Source organism: Mustela erminea, chromosome X (assembly GCF_009829155.1).
Source record: "Mustela erminea isolate mMusErm1 chromosome X, mMusErm1.Pri, whole genome shotgun sequence".
Taxonomy (NCBI): Eukaryota; Metazoa; Chordata; class Mammalia; order Carnivora; family Mustelidae; genus Mustela; species Mustela erminea.
Genome location: NC_045635.1, coordinates 8,150,058 through 8,168,230, shown reverse-complemented (window position 1 = coordinate 8,168,230; position 18,173 = coordinate 8,150,058). Strand labels below are relative to the sequence as shown.

The 18,173-nt window shown below is 43.0% G+C and overlaps 1 non-coding gene across 1 annotated transcript; it reads right to left on the bottom strand.

Annotated features, from left to right (window-relative positions):
• Window positions 1-11,012: 11,012 nt before the first annotated feature.
• Window positions 11,013-11,138, bottom strand: LOC116583848. The gene has a single exon (XR_004282944.1). It is a non-coding gene; the product is annotated as a U4atac minor spliceosomal RNA (small nuclear RNA).
• Window positions 11,139-18,173: the final 7,035 nt, after the last annotated feature.

Here is an 18,173-nt window from a genome sequence, read left to right as displayed (position 1 = left end):
CTGGTCTAATATGTTGTTTAAGGTTGATATTTTTTTCTTTTTTCTTTTTTAAAGGTCTTATTTATTTGTTTGACAGAGAGAGAACACAAGCAGGCAGAGAGGCAGGCAGAGGGAGAGGGAGATGGAGGCTCCTTGCTGAGCAGGGAGCTCGATGTGGGGTTTGATCCTAGGACCCTGGGATCATGATCTGAGCTGAAGGCAGAGGCTTAACCCACTGAGCCACCCAGGCACCACAAGGCTGATGTTTTCTTACTGACATTTCTCTTTGAATGATCTATCTATTAATGCAAATAGGGTGTTAAAATCCCCTGCTAATATTGTGTTGCTGTGTCCTGATCTTGGACTTCCAGCTCCCAGAACTGTGAGAAACAAATTTCTATTGTTTTAAAGCTATCTAGTTTATGGTATTGTTATAGCAGTCCAAATGGACTAAGACAGTTGTTTAGTATTATATCATGTAGCCTGTTCCATATATGAACACACAGAGCTGCATATTTTTTTGGGTAGATGTAGAGTGTGCCAACATATGGATATACCATAATTAATTTAACTAGCCTCCTTGTATCAGCCAGAATTTAATGTAGAAAGTAGAAATTCACCCTATTTCTGGCATAAATGACGTTCAGTAAAGGGATTTAGATGATAACGAAGTAATTGAAAGGGGCAAAGGAGTCAAAGTCATGGCCATTGCTGCTGGAATGCTGATTTCCAAGTTTCACAACCATAGCCATGGCACAGAGCTCCAGAAGCTGCTGTTGCCGTAGCCACAAGTATCACTGCTGTCTCATAGCCATGGAGCTGGAGGGTATTCCCTGGAACATGGAGGCCAGCAGCCGCATCTGCTCATGCCTCTGTCCGTAACCTGCACAGTGTCAGAGAGATGGCCCTTGTCTCACTTTTACTTGGACGCTTTCCAGCCTTGATTCACTTTCTTATTGTCTAAGAGCGACTCAGAGCAGAACCTAAATAAAATAGAAAGGGGGAGTGGAAATGGGTACCAAGGGCGGATGCGTCAACACTGTCCACCCTTTTGGCCGTTTGGCATAAACAGCCAGCCTTCCACCTGTCCCTAAATTGCAGCAACATGGTCGTGCCTTATATAAAGTAATCATACCTTATGCAAGTGAAAATATATTCACCCTTCCTCCATAAAACAGAGAACCAGTTCCATCAGTTGCAAAATGCATCCCTGGGCGATTTTAATACTCTCAATATTAGTCATATTGGAACTTTTATATCCTCGAACCCAAGGACTAAATGATAACAACCACCACTATTTACATGTCTTGGTATAAAATTAGACTAGAAAGGAGGAGGTAGAAAAGGAATCTGGCTAAAGTATAAACATAAAATGGCAAGGAAAAACGTCTATGCTGTTCCTCAATTTGACAACTGACTGTGGTGTTGTACTTGGTATTTACAAACGTTTTTCTTCATTTGGCATTCCGTGTTCCTTTTGCCTTTGAATGGTATTTCAGCGAAGTAGGGTGATTTGTACAGTGGGCTGGTAAGAGCCAGTATGGTAATGGAGTTGTCACTCCCTCAAACACCAAACTGGTGAGACGTCTCATCCCGGTCCTCCAGCTGAGTCCTGCGCGCTGCTGTAGTCGCGCTTCCGTGCAGAAGCCCAGGGCGACGCTCGAGATCATTTCAAGTGGAATGGGACTGACTACAGAAGATCCGGTGCTTGAAAGCTCACTGGAAGCGAGTCAGGAATTAAATTCGAGGGTGAGCACCGAGCCGATGGTTTAAAGGTCACACCACACTTGGTGTGGTGACCAAGTCAGGCAACGGCTCTGGCTGCCATCACGGCTGTGGCTGTCGTCACAGCTGAGCCGCTCACTCCCGGAGCTAGCGAGGAGACCCTGGGGTGAGCGGAGTCCCGCTGCCGCAGATTCTCATGTCTTGTCAGACTTTCCTTTCCAGACTCCACAGTGTGCGGAAGATGTCCCATTTTGATTTTCAGTGTCACATAAAAACAGCTCATTGATCATATCTAAATCATGTCCCAGATCCTAGCTGCACGAGAGTCTGGGAAGTGCAGTGTTTAGTTTCTTCACACCCAGCAGATGCAAAGTAGGAACGAAGAAAGAGTGGGGAAAGTTCTGTGCTAGCACACTTAGAATGACATTTATGTTGTTTGCTGTTTTTTGTGATTATACCCAGTTTCACAAGGCATTTCTGTGTGCACGCTCCTTTCCTACATATGCGGGAAAGTAAGTAGGATAAATTCCTGGAGGTTGTATTGTTGGTTTAAGAGAAAAATTTTCAAAGTGTTACCAAATCACTAGGTTTTATAACAGAGTGTGATCTGTGGACCAGCAGTGTTGCCCTTACCTGGGACCTGGTTAGAAATACAAATCTCAGACCTAATCCTTAAGGCCCTGAACCATAATATGCATTTTCATAAGATCTGCAAGTGATTTGGGTGCATGCTTCCCTTTGATAAGCCTTGAGCTAGAGGTCGTAGATACTGGATTGCCGGTAGCGGTATCTGTATAATATTCTGTCTGTACCTTCACCGAGACTGTATTCTGTCTTCTTGATATTTTACAATTTAATATTTGAAAATGCATTTCTTTATTATGAAACTGAGTATCTTTTCAGATATTAAAATGCTTTTTAATCAATTTCTGTGAACTCTTTATATCTAATTATTTAAGTTTTATCAAGTTAAAAATGTATTTAATACTGAGAAAATTAGCTCTTTGTCTTTGATGTGAGTTGCAAATATTGACATTTTGTCATTTGTCTTGTGATTTTGCTTATGGTTTAATTTCCACATAGGATACACACTTATCTTCCTATGTGATTGAATTTATTAGTCTTTTCTTTCACGGGTTGGAGATTTTTGTCTTATGTTTAGAAAGACCTTTATCACCTTGATAGTAATTTAAAAACTCTTTCGTGTTTTCTTTTGTGATGATCAAATCTTTGATCCATCAGAATGTGTTTTGGTGAGAGGTGTGAAGAAAGGATCCAACTGAATAATTATGCTAGATGACTATACCCCAGGGGTTCCTAACCTAATGTTCAGGAATCCTTGTAGAGCCCTTAAACCCTGCAATTGCTTGTGAAGTAGTATATTAATTTTAATTTTTCTCAAAGATGTGTAGGGTCCATTAGATTCTCCAAGAGGAGTAAGTGTCATTGCCTTATGCCATGTTCTGTCACCCAGTACCGCTTCACTTGCTTTCTGTGTCTTCAGTACTCCCAAGTGTCCAGTCAGATCCTTTCCTTGACCTCCAGATTTGGGCACACCAGAATGGATGCACCCAGTGTTATCCTAAGGATCATTATAAGAGAGAGACAAGAAGCAGAGCACTTTGAAGATGGAGAAAGGGGCCAGCGGAGGAATACAGATGGCCTCTAGAAGCTGGTAGAAGCAAGGAAATGGGTTCTCCCCTGGAGCCTACAAAAAAAATTGCCAAAGGGTCTTTGATTTTAGCCCCTTAAAATTCATTTAGGACTTTTGACTTCCAGAATTGTAAGAGAATACATTGGTCTTCTTTCTTTTTTTTTTTTCTTTTAAAGATTTTATTTATTTATTTGACAGAGAGAAACACAGCAAGAGAGGGAACACAATCAGGGGGAGTGGGAGAGGGAGAAGCAGGCCTCCTGCTGAGCAGGGAGCCTGATGCGGGGCTTGATCCTAGGACCCTGGGATCATGACCTGAGCTGAAGGCAGACGCTTAACGACTGAGCCACCCCAGGTGCCCCCATTTGCCTTATTTCAAGCCACTAAGTGTTTGGTAATTTGTTACAGTAACAACAGGAAACAAATACGTGCTGTACCACACAGAAGGCAGCAACAGTATAGGTCCAGGAATTTAACAAATTTACTGGTCTTAACCACTGCTGGTATCACAGGTCCAGAAAATACAGTATCCAAGCCCATCTTAATAGGATACATTTTATAAAGTTTTATAAAATTAAAAAAAAATGGAAGTGCCTGTCTGGGTCAGTTTGAAGAGCGTATGACTCTTGATCTCAGGGTTGTGAGTTGGAGCCACACGTTAGGTATAGGTAGTATTAAAAAAATAAGAAGAAATAAAATGAAGTTGAAAAGAAAAGAAGAAAACATGACATACTTGCAGACCAGCCCTCTTCTGTTGCCTTAAAACTGCATCTTATTGCAAGTGACTAGAGCATTATTGAAAGAGGTGGAAGAAACAAGCCTGCCATTAGAACCTTGGTGGAAAGAGTTGAAACCTCTCGCGGAAAGAGTTGAAACCTCTCGCTCTTTTCTAGCCCAGAATGTGAGAGGAAGAATGCTATGTCCAGGAGGATGTAAGAGTACCCTTGTGCAGGAACGTATGCAGGGGGCAACAGGAAGAGACTGAGTAGCTAGTGCCCCTGCTGTTACCAAGGGGCATACCCTAGGGACCAACCAGCTGACTGCCTTTCTATGCTCAGAGAGCTGAAGAGCAGTACTTCCTGAAGATTTATTGTATGTGGAAATGAGCTGGGGATCGTGCTGAGTTGCGGGTTCCGATTCTGTAGGTCTGCAGTAGAGCCCCTGATTCTGCATTTCTAAGAAGTTCATAGATGTTGCTGACATTGTTGCTCCAGGGATCACATTTTGAGTAGCGATGGCAAAGAGTTACTTAATGAGAATTCAAACTTGTATATTGGGCATGGGACTCTGTGCTTTTCCTTTGTGTTGTAGAGGAATACCCAAGTTCAAATTCGAGTCTGCCACCTATTTTGTGACCTCAGCCTTTAGAGGCCTGTTTCTCTTACTTGTTGAACAGGAACAAAAGGACATACCTTATAGGATGTTCATGAGAACGGAATAGTTATTGTATGTGTGATATTTGGTAAGGGCTCAGTAATTGTTAGTTAACTCGGAACCAGCCACAGTTGCTAGTATTCCAAGAAGACTCAGAAGTTCTGGCTACATACCACCAAACTATCTAGAAGAAAAATTTTATCAGCCTTCCAGATGGCTGTCGACATGATGCCAAGCATCCAAATGTTTGGACCGCATTCAAAACATATTCGACAAGCATCTTTCTCCTTTCGGATGGGTGTTTTGGCCTTAAGACCGAGTGAGGGGGTTTTATGTAGAAAGATGTTATCTATCTAACTTCACTGGCTCTTTTGTATACTTTGGAGCAGCTTACAGACACATTGGAAAACAGTAATGCATACAACATGGATAATCTCAATTTTCAGAAAGCCTTTGATACTGTTCCATCTAATGGGCTGCTTAAACCCAAGACAGCAGGGATTCTTGATGGAACCCTGGGAAAAAGGAGAAACTGGCTAAAGAACAAAACAAAAAGTTTAGAATGAGACAGAATGGAAAATAGATAGAAGATGGGGTTACATTCAGAGAGCAGGGGAAGAGGTCCAGATGTTACTGTTGTGACTGTGACCTAGGTTGGTGTGCAAGGCTGAGCCTCTGGGAGAGATGGCAACGAGGACCACAGTTCTCCCGTACACGGGCGCCCAGATCGGTGGGGATGTACACTTTGTGTGACAGTCTCTTCACATTGGAAGGGCCGTGTGTTCGTTAGGCTAGAAAGACTGTTAAGGACACTAAAAATGGTATGAAACTAGTTCTAATTTAAGAATAAAAATATCCAGATGCAGCACAAGACTTTAAATATACATTTATATATATTTAAAGGAATTTAAAGGAATACATATTCCTTTAAAGCATCAGTTCTCAGGGTGCCTGGGTGGCTCAGTAGGTTAAGTGTCTGCCTTCGGCTCAGGTCATGATCCCAGGGTCCTGGGATGGAGCCTCACATTGGGACCCCTCCCTCTGCCTCTCTCCCCACTTGTTCTCTCTCTTTCTCTCTCTCTCCTCAATAAATAAAATCTTAAAAAAAAAAAGGTTCTCAACTGGGATCAATTTTTTGCTCCCCCCACCCCCGCCAGGGGATATTTGGTGATGTCTGGAGACACTTTTGGTTGTCCCATCTTGGAGGTGGGCGGTGTGACTGGCATCTAATGGGAAGAGGCCAGGGATGCTGCTGAATGTCCTCCAGTGCATAGGCCAGCCCATGAACAGAGTTGGCAGCCCCAGATGTCAACACTGCCAAATTTGAGAAACCCTGTTCTAAATCATTGTACCCTGAAGTGTGAACAGGAGGGAAAACTTCATAAGGTAAGAATGTTCTATAGAAAACACTTGTCTAAAAAAGTACCGATCATTTGTAGAATGAAGTGTTCATTATCACTAAGCTATAATGTGGTGCTCTAAAACTAGAAACAGCAGCAAGGAGGGGAGGCAGGAGAACAACAGAAATTTGAGCAGAAAACGAAAACAGAGGACCAAGACTTTTAACCTCTGCTGTGAACTTTTGTGTCCTCCTCAACCCCCTTTCCTCACAAGTCTTCTGCTCAATTCACTTCAAATGAATTGGCCTGGAGCTGGCTATAGAACAGGATCCATAAAAAACATCTGTTCCAGTCTGGCACCCAGATGTTTGAGTCTGCATATGCCAGCTAGTCACTTTTCAGACAGCATTTTCTTTTAGAGAAAAAAGGTCCAGTGAGAGAATGAGGGATGGTAGTTGAAATAAGGAAAGAATTCCAGAACTTTAAAAAATGTATGAAATTGCTGATCTTCCTTTTCTCCCTGAAAGTCAGAGAAGAAATAATACTTCTTACTGGATTTTCCTAGACGTACATTAAAAATAAAAACAGCCTAGCTTTTGATAACTACATTCTAGGAAGTTGTGGTGTACATGGTATAGTTTCAGGGGTTCTGGAGAGGCCCCAGGTCCTGCTGTCCACCCTACTTCTTGTCATTCACAATTGCTACTCTCTTCAGAAGTTTAGCCTTGTATTAGGGCACAAACTTTCTATTCAAGGCTCCTTTTTTTTTTCTTTTAAAGATTTAAAAAAAATTCTTTAAATTTAAAGAATTTTTAAATTCTTTAATTTTTTAAATTTAAATTTAAATTCTTTAAAGATTCTTTTTTCTTTTAAAGATTTTTTTTTTAAGATTTTACCTGTTTATTTGACAGAGAGAGAGAGGTCACAAGTAGGCAGAGAGGCAGGTAGAGAGAGAGGGAGAAGCAGGCTCCCCACCAAGGAGAGAGCCCGACGTGGGGCTCGATCCCAGGACCCTGGGATCATGACCTGGGCCGAAGGCAGAGGCTTAACCCACTGAGCCACCCAGGCGCCCCTAAACATTTTTTTTTTATTTGAGAGAGAGGACAAGGGGGAAAGGAGCAGGGGGAGAAGGAGAAGAAGAGTCCCCACTGAGCAGGGACCCCGACTTGGGGCTCGATCCCAGGACCCTGGGATCATGACCTGAGCCGAAGGCAGAAGCTTAACTGACTGAGCCACCCAGGAGCCCCTCAAAGTTCCTTCTTAAGCAACTTAGCTGACTCCATTTATTAGTTTATATGGAAGATGAACCAGAATGGAACGCAGGTCAGAAATTAAAGAATCCCAAGGAGAAAAGAAATCTGGCTGAGATTAGTAGCAGTAAAAGCTGCGTTAGTTTGCATTGTCCTCAAAATTGAGCCTTGTTTGTAGGAAGGCAGGGCCATGAGTCATTTAGAATTCCCTCTAATTTAATGGAAAGCAAAATGTACCTGTGATGGGTCCTTGGCTGTCAAAATGGCACTTATTGATCTCTGGCTAATTCCACTCAGGAGATTGTAATATACAGCCCAAGAACCTGGTCTGGTCTCCTAAAATGAAAGGGTTCATCAGGAAATTCATGAGTTATGTTGAATAATGTCATGCCAGAGCCGGAGACCCCTGAAGCAGCTTGAACAGGACTCTGCTACTAAGCTCACTTATATGCACAAATATTCTCACAGATGGTATTGTGTTTCAGCATCATTGCCAACATTCTTAGTTGGATCGTTTAAAAAGATTAATTGATAGAATTCTGTAAATTAATCAATTCAGTTTTTAAATTGATTTGTGAGATGTGTGTGTGCATGTTAACATACACGTGCACATGTTGCATACACGAACGGAGGAATTTGAGCACATTTTCATCTCTTTGTTCATATTCTATTTTTTAAAAAGATTTTATTTATTTATTTGACGGACAGAGATCACAAGTAGATAGAGAGGCAGGCAGAGAGAGAGGGGGAAACAGGCTCCCTGCTGAGCAGAGAGCCCTATGCGGGGCTCGATTCCAGGACCCTGGGATCATGACCTGAGCTGAAGGCAGAGGCTTTAACCCACTGAGCCACCTAGGCGCCCTGTGTTCATATTCTATTTTATAGTTTGTGAGGGTGTTATTGAATTTAAAGGTCTGTATTTGGTATCAGGTAGGGCCAGGTATACTTTTTTTTTTTTTTTCAGTTCTTATCTGTAGATCCTAGCTCATGACTGAAAAATCTGTATCTTTGTTCGCAAATCGGAAGGAGCAAGAAGACAATGGTCAATCAGTGCCACCACTTACCCTCATCTGATCCCTTGGTGACAGGGGTCAGTAAGAGCATTTCTGTACACAAAGGGGAGGACATTTTATATATATTTAACATACCAGAAAGGGTTCTTAAAGGAGATGATGGTCAGCGTGACTTTCTAACATTGAGCAGCCAGTCGCTCCTCTAGGTGCTAGTCTGTCTTGTAACTGTTTATTTAGGGGCTAGTCTGTCTTGTAACTGCTGCGTGTAGTTTTATCAAAACAGTAGAAGTGAGATTATGGTGTCCCAAGTATAATGACAGTTCCTCATTGGCTTTCTAAATACCAGTGGTTTGTTCAGAAATCTGTTTTGCATATGCTTTGGGGCCTTTTTAAATTACCTGTAAGGTTTTACTTACTTTCGAGGCTTTATTTACCTGCAGATGCTTAAAGGGGTAATGAGTAACATGGATAACGTGGAAACATCACAAATAGAAGCTGCTCAGTTCACATTACGTTTCAGTGATACATCATCATCACCATAAAGCATTATAGAAGTTTCATTATGTGAAGGCAACAGTTAACTTTCCACATATAAAGGATTGACTCATGATTTAGAGCCAACTATTCAAAGTAAATATAGAATATAGAGAAAATACACAAGAATGAAAAAGAACTATAGATTTCAGGCAGCTTAATAAGGAAGATTAAAATTTCTTGGAAGATTAAGTATTTTATGCCATATTCTTTACCTACAAATAGTACTTTTGTAAATGTGCTATTATCCCTAACCCTTACAAAGTTTTTGGAAGTTGACTTATTTTGCTTAGCATAATACCCTCTAGTTCAGTCAGGGAAAGACATTTGTCATGTGATTTCATTCATATGTAGAATTTAAGAAACAAAACAGGATCATAGGGGAAAGGAGGGAAAAGTAAAATCAGACAGAATGAGAGAGGGAGACAAACCATAAGAGACTCTTAACTATGGGGAACAAACTGTGGGTTCCTGAGGAGGAGGAGGCTGGGGGCCTGGGGTAACTGGGTGATGGGCATTAGGGAGGGCACTTGATGTAATGAGCATTGGATGTTATATGAAACTGGTGGATCACTAAACTCTACCTTTGAAACTAATAATGTACTATATGTTAATTGGCTGAATTTAAATAAAATAACATTTTGAAGATGGTGCATATGTTTTATGGAGGAAAATATCAGGGACCTATACCTGGATCATCCTCTAACGTAGTATACTCTGAGATAAAATCAAATTTGGTGCATCAGTATTACCAAGCAACTACCATGCGTGAAATTCTGACATTAGAGGACACAAAGGTGCCTAAGGAAGAGTCTCTACCCTCAAGGAAATGACGTTAATAATGATGGCAAGAAGACATAGACTTGAATAAGTTAGATGGTAAAAACGTTTTACTTAAACACCAAGACATTAATAGAAGCTGTGTCATCACTGACAGGTACACCCAGTACTGCTGTGCTGGGCAGAATAATGGCTCCCCAAAGATGTCTGCCTCCTAATCCCTGGAACCTGTCAGTGTGGTTCCTTGCATGGCAGATCATACTTGGTGAGTGTCCTTATGTTAAGGCTCTTGGGACAGATCATCTTGGATGATCTGGGTGGCTCTAGTGTTGTCACAAGTATTTTTTTTTTAATTTATTTATTTGAGGGAGAGAGAGAGCATGTCCATGGGTGGGTTGGGGGTAGAGGGAGAGAGAATTTCAGCAAGACTCCCTGCTGAGTGCAGAGCCAGATTCAGGGTTCGATCCCACGACCCTGAGATCATAACCTGATTGGAAACCAAGACTCGGATGCTCAACTGACTGAGGCACCCAGGTGCTCCACAAGAGTCTTTCAAAGATGGAGGTAGGAGGATCAGAAGCAGAAAAGGAGGTAGAAGGAGGGAAGCTGATCAGAGTAAGGCAGGGCCACAAGTCAAGGAACTCTGAGCAGAGGCAAACAAATTCTCCCCTAGAGCCTCTAGAAAGAAGGAGAGAAGTCCTGCTGACCCCATTTTGGACTTCTGAGCTCCACAACTGTATGATAAATTTGTGTTATGTCACTGAATTTACGGTAATTTGTGATGGCAGTCATGGGAAGCTAATGTACTTGCTATCAGAATCCACCTCATTTCAGTGGACTCCAAGGTCACAACTGTCAGAGGGGGAAATGAGACTAAATTAGTATTTTGTCATCCCAAATCATACCCTTCACTAATGGAATATGTAAATATGCTGTCTTTCTAGAAGAAGACAGGAACAGAGGAAAAGTAGCAGAAGCTCAGAGGGGATGTGATGAGAGGCACTGCTCAGTTTATTTCTCTGGGCCTCTCCTGGAATAAAGATGGTAGGATTTTCAGGTCTTCTCCAGTTTTTTTTTTTTTTTCCCCTCCGTGGTCTTCTCCAGTTTTAACTCTGTACGAGGTGAAGTGAAGCCAGGGAGGATTGTCGCCAAGTCTACCGAAGTCATCGATTCTACCAACACTGGTTCGATTGGTTTGATTTTCAGTAACAAGCAAAAGTTTTTACAGGTATTTTTTTTACCCAAACAGATGTTCCCATTCTCAGCTAAAACTGGGTCTCATGGCACAGATATTGTTTTCTAATTACCCTTTTATGAAAATTTAAGTTTATTTTTTCTTTTTTGCAAAATAATACTCTGAATTTTTTCCAAAAATTGCACCAAGATAAAGCAAAGCTCTAGTTGATGTGGGCGTGTTGTTCAGGCATTAGCAGTACTGCCCTCACTGGGCGCTCATTGGACAGTAGCGCAACCCCAAGAAAAGGATGGTTCAATAGTAATCTCAATGTATAGAAAACATTGGCATTGAGATAGGTGTGGACATGCAGGATCAAAGTAGAGGTGCTAATCTAAGAGCAATGGCACAGTGAGGGCAGCAAGCTCCTCCCTGTGAATGAAGCATCTCTTTTTGGCTGAAATCCACAAGAACAAGACAAGAGTGGTTATTATCCTAAGCTCCATGAAAAGAAAATAAATAGGAAAGTCCCTTAAGAGTGTGAAACCACTTGGTGTTCAAAGACATCTATTTTTGTTTTTAATTGCTGTCTCAGGGATGGCTAAGTGACATGGGCTTCTCATTTCTTAGAGGTCACAGGAGGCTCTAACTTCAAGACAGAAAGATAACAAATAAAAAGAACTCTGTGCACATATGAAATGCCAGATATCCTAGTGTTGTTGGAAGATCCAAATGGAATACCTCCATAATGACACAGGGGCAGTTTTCACCAAGGAAGCTGGCCGTGATGCGCATTCCGTGTGAGATGACAGGGAAAGTAGAAAGACACAAGATACATAGCCCCGGCCTCTGCGCTGAGAGACAAGTTAAAACAAAAGTGATCTGTATAGGAATATTGTGGAAGAGAAGAAGACCACCTCAAGAACTGAAGTGAGGTCATCCAAGGTGCCACCTTAGCTCCCAAATCAATTCCACACTATAGCTGAGATCTTTCCTGTGCTTCCCAGTTACAGTAATGGTAACTGCTTAAAAAACAAACAAACCAGTCTCTGCTTTAAGTCTCCCCTGTCTAGCTGTCACAGTCTTCCTGGGGAAGGTAGATCAACAGATGAGAAAATCAAGGCTTAAGCTATTTGTTCAAGATCTCTGACTGACCACAGAACCATGATCAACCCCAAATCTGTCTGGTTCCAAAGTCCATGTTTGCAAGTCCCCCCATTACACAAAAATTAAATTTACACATGCCTACAAGGTTTCCTGGAGGGGTGCCTGGGTGGCTCAGTGGATTAAAGCCCCTGCCTTCGGCTCAGGTCATGGTCTCAGGGTCCTGGGATCGAGTCCCGCATCGGGCTCTGCTCAGTGGGGAGCCTGCTTTCTCCTCTTTCTCTCTGCCTGCCTCTCTGCCTACTTGTGATCTCGATGAAATAAATACAATCTTTAAAAAGAAATATTTCCTGGCTCTCTGTCTGCCGTTACCCCCGCAGTTATCGCCGCCTCTCCTCTCCATCCTCCCGGCTCTGCTTCTGTTGACGGCATGTTAGAGTTCACCGTGTTGGCCGTTCCTTAGCCCCTGTTGAGCAGTTGTGTCCGTCTTTGCCCTTCTGCAGTGTAATTTGGTCTTCTCTTTACATCTCTCTTCTAGTTCACAACTCTCTGGTCAGCTGTGTCTACTGTTGAGCTCATTTACTGAATCCTTTATTTTAATGATCAAATCAGATTCATCGCTCCTTGTTACTGCTCATGGTATTTGATTTCCTCACATGCTTTGTAAAGTCTGTCTGTGAGCTCATCTTTAGAAAGAATGAGCTCCTGTAGGGATCCATTACTCAGCCCATGACTTGCTTTTTTCATGGTTGTCTTTGTTGGGGCTTTACAGGGTTTGAGGTTTCAAGAGGGAACGTTAGTCTCACTGCCCCGCTTTTCTCTACTGTGTGGAGACAGAAACAAAAGACACCCAGCACGCTAGGCACTGGATCTCCTTCACAGTCCTCCTGAAGGAAGGCCAGGAATGGGACAGTTTGTGGGCTAGACCAGAACATGGTCAGTGGGCCAAATCCTGCCTGCTGCCTGTTTTCACAAGGCCTGTGAGCTAAGAATGGTTGTGGCATTGTTAAATGGTTGAAAAACATACAAGTAGAGATGCCTGGGGGCTCAGTCAGTGAAGCCTTTGCCTTTGGCTTAGGTCACAATCCTGGAGTCCTGGGATCGAGTCTCACATTGGGCTCCTTGCTCAGCAGGGAGCCTGCTTCTCCCTCTGCTGGCCACTCCCCTGCTTGTGCTTGCTGTCTCTCTCTCTCTCTCTCTGACAAATAAATAAAATCTTAAAGAAAAATTACAAATAATATTTCATGATGTGAGAATGACATGAAATTCAAATTTCAGTGTCCATAAACAAAGATTTATTGGAACATACCATGCCCGTTTGTGTACATATAGTCTGTGACTGCTCTCATCCTACAGCAGCAGAGTTGAGTAATTACAACACAGACCATATGGCCCACAAAACCTAAAATATTTATTATCTTACCCTTTACAGGAAAAGTTTGCTGGGCTAGATCATCTAATTGAAATCATTTCTGTTTGAAAGTGAAAGTATACCCCACAGCTGTGTGTCAAAATTCTCCACTGATATAAAGAAAAGCTCCAAGCATACAAAATAAAAAAGAAGGACTGTGATTTTCAGTCCTTAAGATATCAAAGAAATACTTCAAACTCCTCCAGTTTTAATAGAAGGCACAGCATATCCCTATGTGACTAGTGACTAGTATTGTCTAGTGACTGGTACTAGTCTAGTGACTAGTACTGTCATAGCGCTGTATGGTGACCGATGGTAGCACAGTGTAACAGAGAGAGAAGTTGAATCACTATGTTGTACACCTGACACTAATGTAGCGTTATGTGTCAGCTCTCCTAAAAAATTTTTTTTTTAAAAAAACCAAAGTTCCCCCAGTTTTACAAATTCGCCTGTCATTTTCTTCTCGGGAAAACATGCCACTCCTTACTGTGACCACCAGATGGCGAGCCCAATGATGGGTCAAACGTTCCTCAACATTCACATATAGAGATACCTTAGGCGTAATTTAGAAAGATGAAACTTGGGGCCCTTGGGTGCCTCAGTTGGTTGAGCATCTGCCTTCAGCTCAGTTCATGATCCCAGCATCCTGGGATCAAGCCCAGTGTCGGGCTCCCTGCTCAGCAGAGAGCTTGCTTTTCCTTCCTCTGCTGCTCCCGCTTATGCTCTCTCTGTCAGATAAGTAAATAAGATATTTTAAAAAAAGATGAACCTTGTGAACAGTCTGTGTTTATAGATCAGCTAAATAATGTCAAACTTTGAATAGTCTCTTTGGGAAAACAGGCTGAGACCCAAATCTTAGCTTTTGGGAGAGTGGGGACACCCCAGAAGTAAGTTATATATGCTTGACCTAAGGCAGTGGTCACAAACTATAATGTACAAAGAATAATCTAGAATACTTGCTAAAAGCCATCCTTTACCCCCAAGCCATTCTGTTAGTGAGTCTGCCTTGACAATTTGAAGAGCCTGCTTTAAAAACAACAACAACAAAATCCCCAAGAAACCAGTACTACATATATTTCTGATACAGGTGGTCTGAGGACAACAGATATACATATCCCGATTTAGGGAGATTTCTTTTCTCTAGGCCTGATGAGAAGGGTGGCCTATTGTCCAAATTACAAGGCCCAGTGAGGAGCAAGAACTTTGTGGCCTACTTTGTGGGCAGGGGATCAAACTTATGGGCAGGATGGGCATACTATTTGATCTCTCTTTGCCTCAGTTTCCTTAGCTACTAATGGCATCCACCTCAGGGGGTTGTTAACATTAAATGAGTTAATGTATGTGAGGTGTTTAGAAGACTGCCTGCTTCCTAGAAAGTTCTGTGTAAGAGTTAGCTATTAGTAGGAGCCATATTGCTCCCATCACGTGGCCTCCAAGCTAGCCCATGGAAGTTCCAGGCTCTGCTTCCACGCCTTTACTCATGCTGAGCAACTGTGCCAGTTCAAAAGTGTTAAAAAATGTGCATCAGGGGGGCGCCTGGGTGGCTGAGTGGGTTAAAGCCTCTGCCTTCGGCTCAGGTCATGATCCCAGGATCCTAGTGATCGAGCCCCGCGTCTGGCTCTCTGCTCAGAGGGGAGCCTGCTTCCCTTCCTCTCTCTGCCTACTTGTGATCTCTGAAATAAATAAATAATCTTAAAAAAAAAAAGATACAAACCAAGCCCGCATGATGCTGAATGCTCAGGGCTGGTAGACTATAAAAAATGTGCATCAGGAATAAGCAATTAAGATGTAGGACAGACTAACAGAGCATATATTGGGTCCGTGTCAGGCATGTCAGATGTATCAACCAGCAAGGTGCAGAGTTCCTTTCTAGTTGGGCACAGCCCATACACAGCACCCTGAAGGAGAAACAGTGATGCCCTGTTCTTAGCTCAGGGGGAGCCCGAGAGCAAAGCAGAGTCTCCACAGTTTGGAGACTTCCCTGAGATGACCTGGTGCAAAGGCTTTGCCTCAAAGGACAGTGGGAACTAGCTAAGCCGATGAGACTAGCTCTGAGTGAAATCTGGGTTGAGGGTGGGGGATACGGTGAGCATGGCCTGGTCAGGACATGGAGAAAAATGGAGCATTTGGAAGGAGGCAGAGGTGTCTACAGCCATACCCCCCTGAACGTGCCCGATCTCATCTGGAAGGAGGTAGAGGGGCCGTGAGGGAGGTGCCATAGAAACCATGAGGAGACAGAAAGAGAAGCAGGTCCTGGAAGCAGTCTGGGGGCCCTGCAGGGATGAATAGTTCCTGTTCTAATATTGTTTATTGCCTCTTATAGTAACTCTTCCCTTTCCAAAGGAAGCTTTCTTAGAATCCCGAAGCTAAATACAGAGGATAATACATTTTCAAGAAGTTCAAGGAACAGAGATGGAGAAGGACATGCACCGAGATGGGACTTCTTCTCGGAGAGAGGTTGGGTGAGGCCCATGAAATCATGACCGAAAGGCTCTTCTCCGACCGGCTCCCCTCCGCTTTCTTCCACCATCAGCCATGCTTCCTTCAGCAAATACAAAGCAGAGAGAACTTCAGAGGCAAAGGTAGACAGCTTGTGGGCCCAGGGAGTTCTCGCATGACTTTTTTATACTACAAAGTTTTAAAGGTGAGAAGTCTGAAATTAAGGTATCTACAGGGCCACCCTCCCTCTGAAGATTCTAGGGGAGGACCCTTCCTTGGCTCTGCTAGCTTCTGGTGTTGCCAGAATTCCTTGGTGTGCCTCGGCTTGTAGAAGTATTACTCTAGACTCTAGTCTCTGCCTCTGTGGTCACATAGCTGCCTTCTTTCTGTGTCTCTCCTCTTTCCATATGAGGCCAGCCACGCTGGATTAAGGGCCCACCCTACTCTAGTATGACCTCATCTTAATTCACTGTATCAGTAATGACATTACTTCTAAATAAGCTATGTTTGGAGGCTCTGGGGCTAGAACTTCGTCATATCTTTGGGGGGACAAAATTCAATTACTAGGTCTCCCCCCCCAACCTGCTTTGAGTTAAAGCAGTGTATTCATTATGGCAGAATGCTGGCTGTCCACCAATAGTTGGGCTCCCCTTCTAGCATGAGGCGTGACCACCGAAAGGCAGCTTCCCCGCCCAACACTATGTTTGCCAGCTGCCCTTGCATCTGATGTGACCATGCCATTAGTTGTCACCAGTGAAATGTGGATTGAGTTGAGTTTGTCAGCTCAGGTGGGTCTGGGCCGGCTGGTGCCTTCCTTATTCTCGTGATGCAAGGCCTCGGGGAATGGCAGATCCCCGTAGAGGAAAACTGCCTGCCCAGTGACCAAAAATATCCAAGTTGGCCTGTTACAGGAGTGAGAACTAAACTTTTAACCTGTTCAGTGTAGCCATTCAATTTGAGTGGTTTGTTACAGCAGCTACCACCACCCTAGCCAGTTCACTCAAAAGGCATGGTTGGCTTTCTTTTCATTATATTCACACAGCAGTTGATTCGCTACCGAATATACCTTCAAGGTGTATAAAGGAAGGAAAGCAAAAAGTTTGAATGAATTCCAGATACATTAGTTATATTAATAATTTAAAACTATTTTTTTGGCCCTTATATTGCTAGTAATAGTGAAGTAGCTCACAGTCTTTATATTGCACAGGTAAGGAGAAGATTAAGGAGATGGAGGAGACAGCGGACATTTGATCTTCATGGGTATTTTTTTTTAAAGATTTTATTTATTTATTTGACAGAGATCACAAGTAGGCAGAGAGGCAGGCAGAGAGAGTGGGAAGCAGGCTCCCTGCTGAGCGGATTGCCCAATGCGGGCTTGATCCCAGGACCCAGAGATCATGACCAGAGCCGAAGGCAGAGGCCCCACCCACTGAGCCACCCAGGAGTCCCTCTTTTTATTTTTTTAAGATTTTATTTATTCACTTTGACAGACAGACGGAGAGAGATCACAAGTAGGCAGAATGGCAGGCAAAGAGAGAGGGGGAAGCCGGCTCCCCATGGAGCAGAGAGCCCAACTCGGGACTCGATCCCAGGACCCTGAGATCATGACCTGAGCCGAAGGCAGAGGCCCCATCCACTGAGCCACCCAGGCGCCCCGGGTGTTCTCTTTTCATTCATCACTCCAGCATCATGTGGTGCTGTCCTGGTTTTTGGATGAGAATGAAAGGATGTTTTAGTTTCCAAATGCATTCATTGACTTTCAGCCAAATATCTTCGTTATGTGCCTCTTTGTTCAATCCTATTGGCTCCGACGTCTTTGGTGACTGGTTCTGGCACCATTCACATTTTGAGATCTCAAGGACATGAGGAAGCCTAAGAGACTTCTCAGAAGAAAAGGCAACCTCACCTTATATGTACATTTTCGGATACAACACTCATGGTGACAGAAGGTCTTCATAAAGGAATATCTTTGGTTTGGATCTAGAGGAGTTTTTCGACCTTGGGTAGTTTTGCCTGTCAGGGGGTGGTTGACAGTGTCAGGGAACATGTTTGGTTGTGACAACTGTTGGGGGTGGGGGGAGTGCCGCTGGCATTTAGTAGGTAGAGATGAGGGATGCTGCTAAACATTCTGTAATGTGTAGGTCAATACCCAATAGAGAACTATCCGGTTCTAAATTTCAGTTATGCGGACTTGAGATACCCTGACCTATAGTAGTAACTCATGTGAAAATAATTCATATTTACATTCTCCTTTTATGAAATTTGCTTTATTCTCAAAGCTGAAGTTTCACATACAAAAAACGCAAGAAATCTTAGAATAATACTGACTTTCATTAAAATCAGACTGTGTGCCAAGCACTGTGATAACTGCGTTCCATAAGCAGGAGAGATTTGCA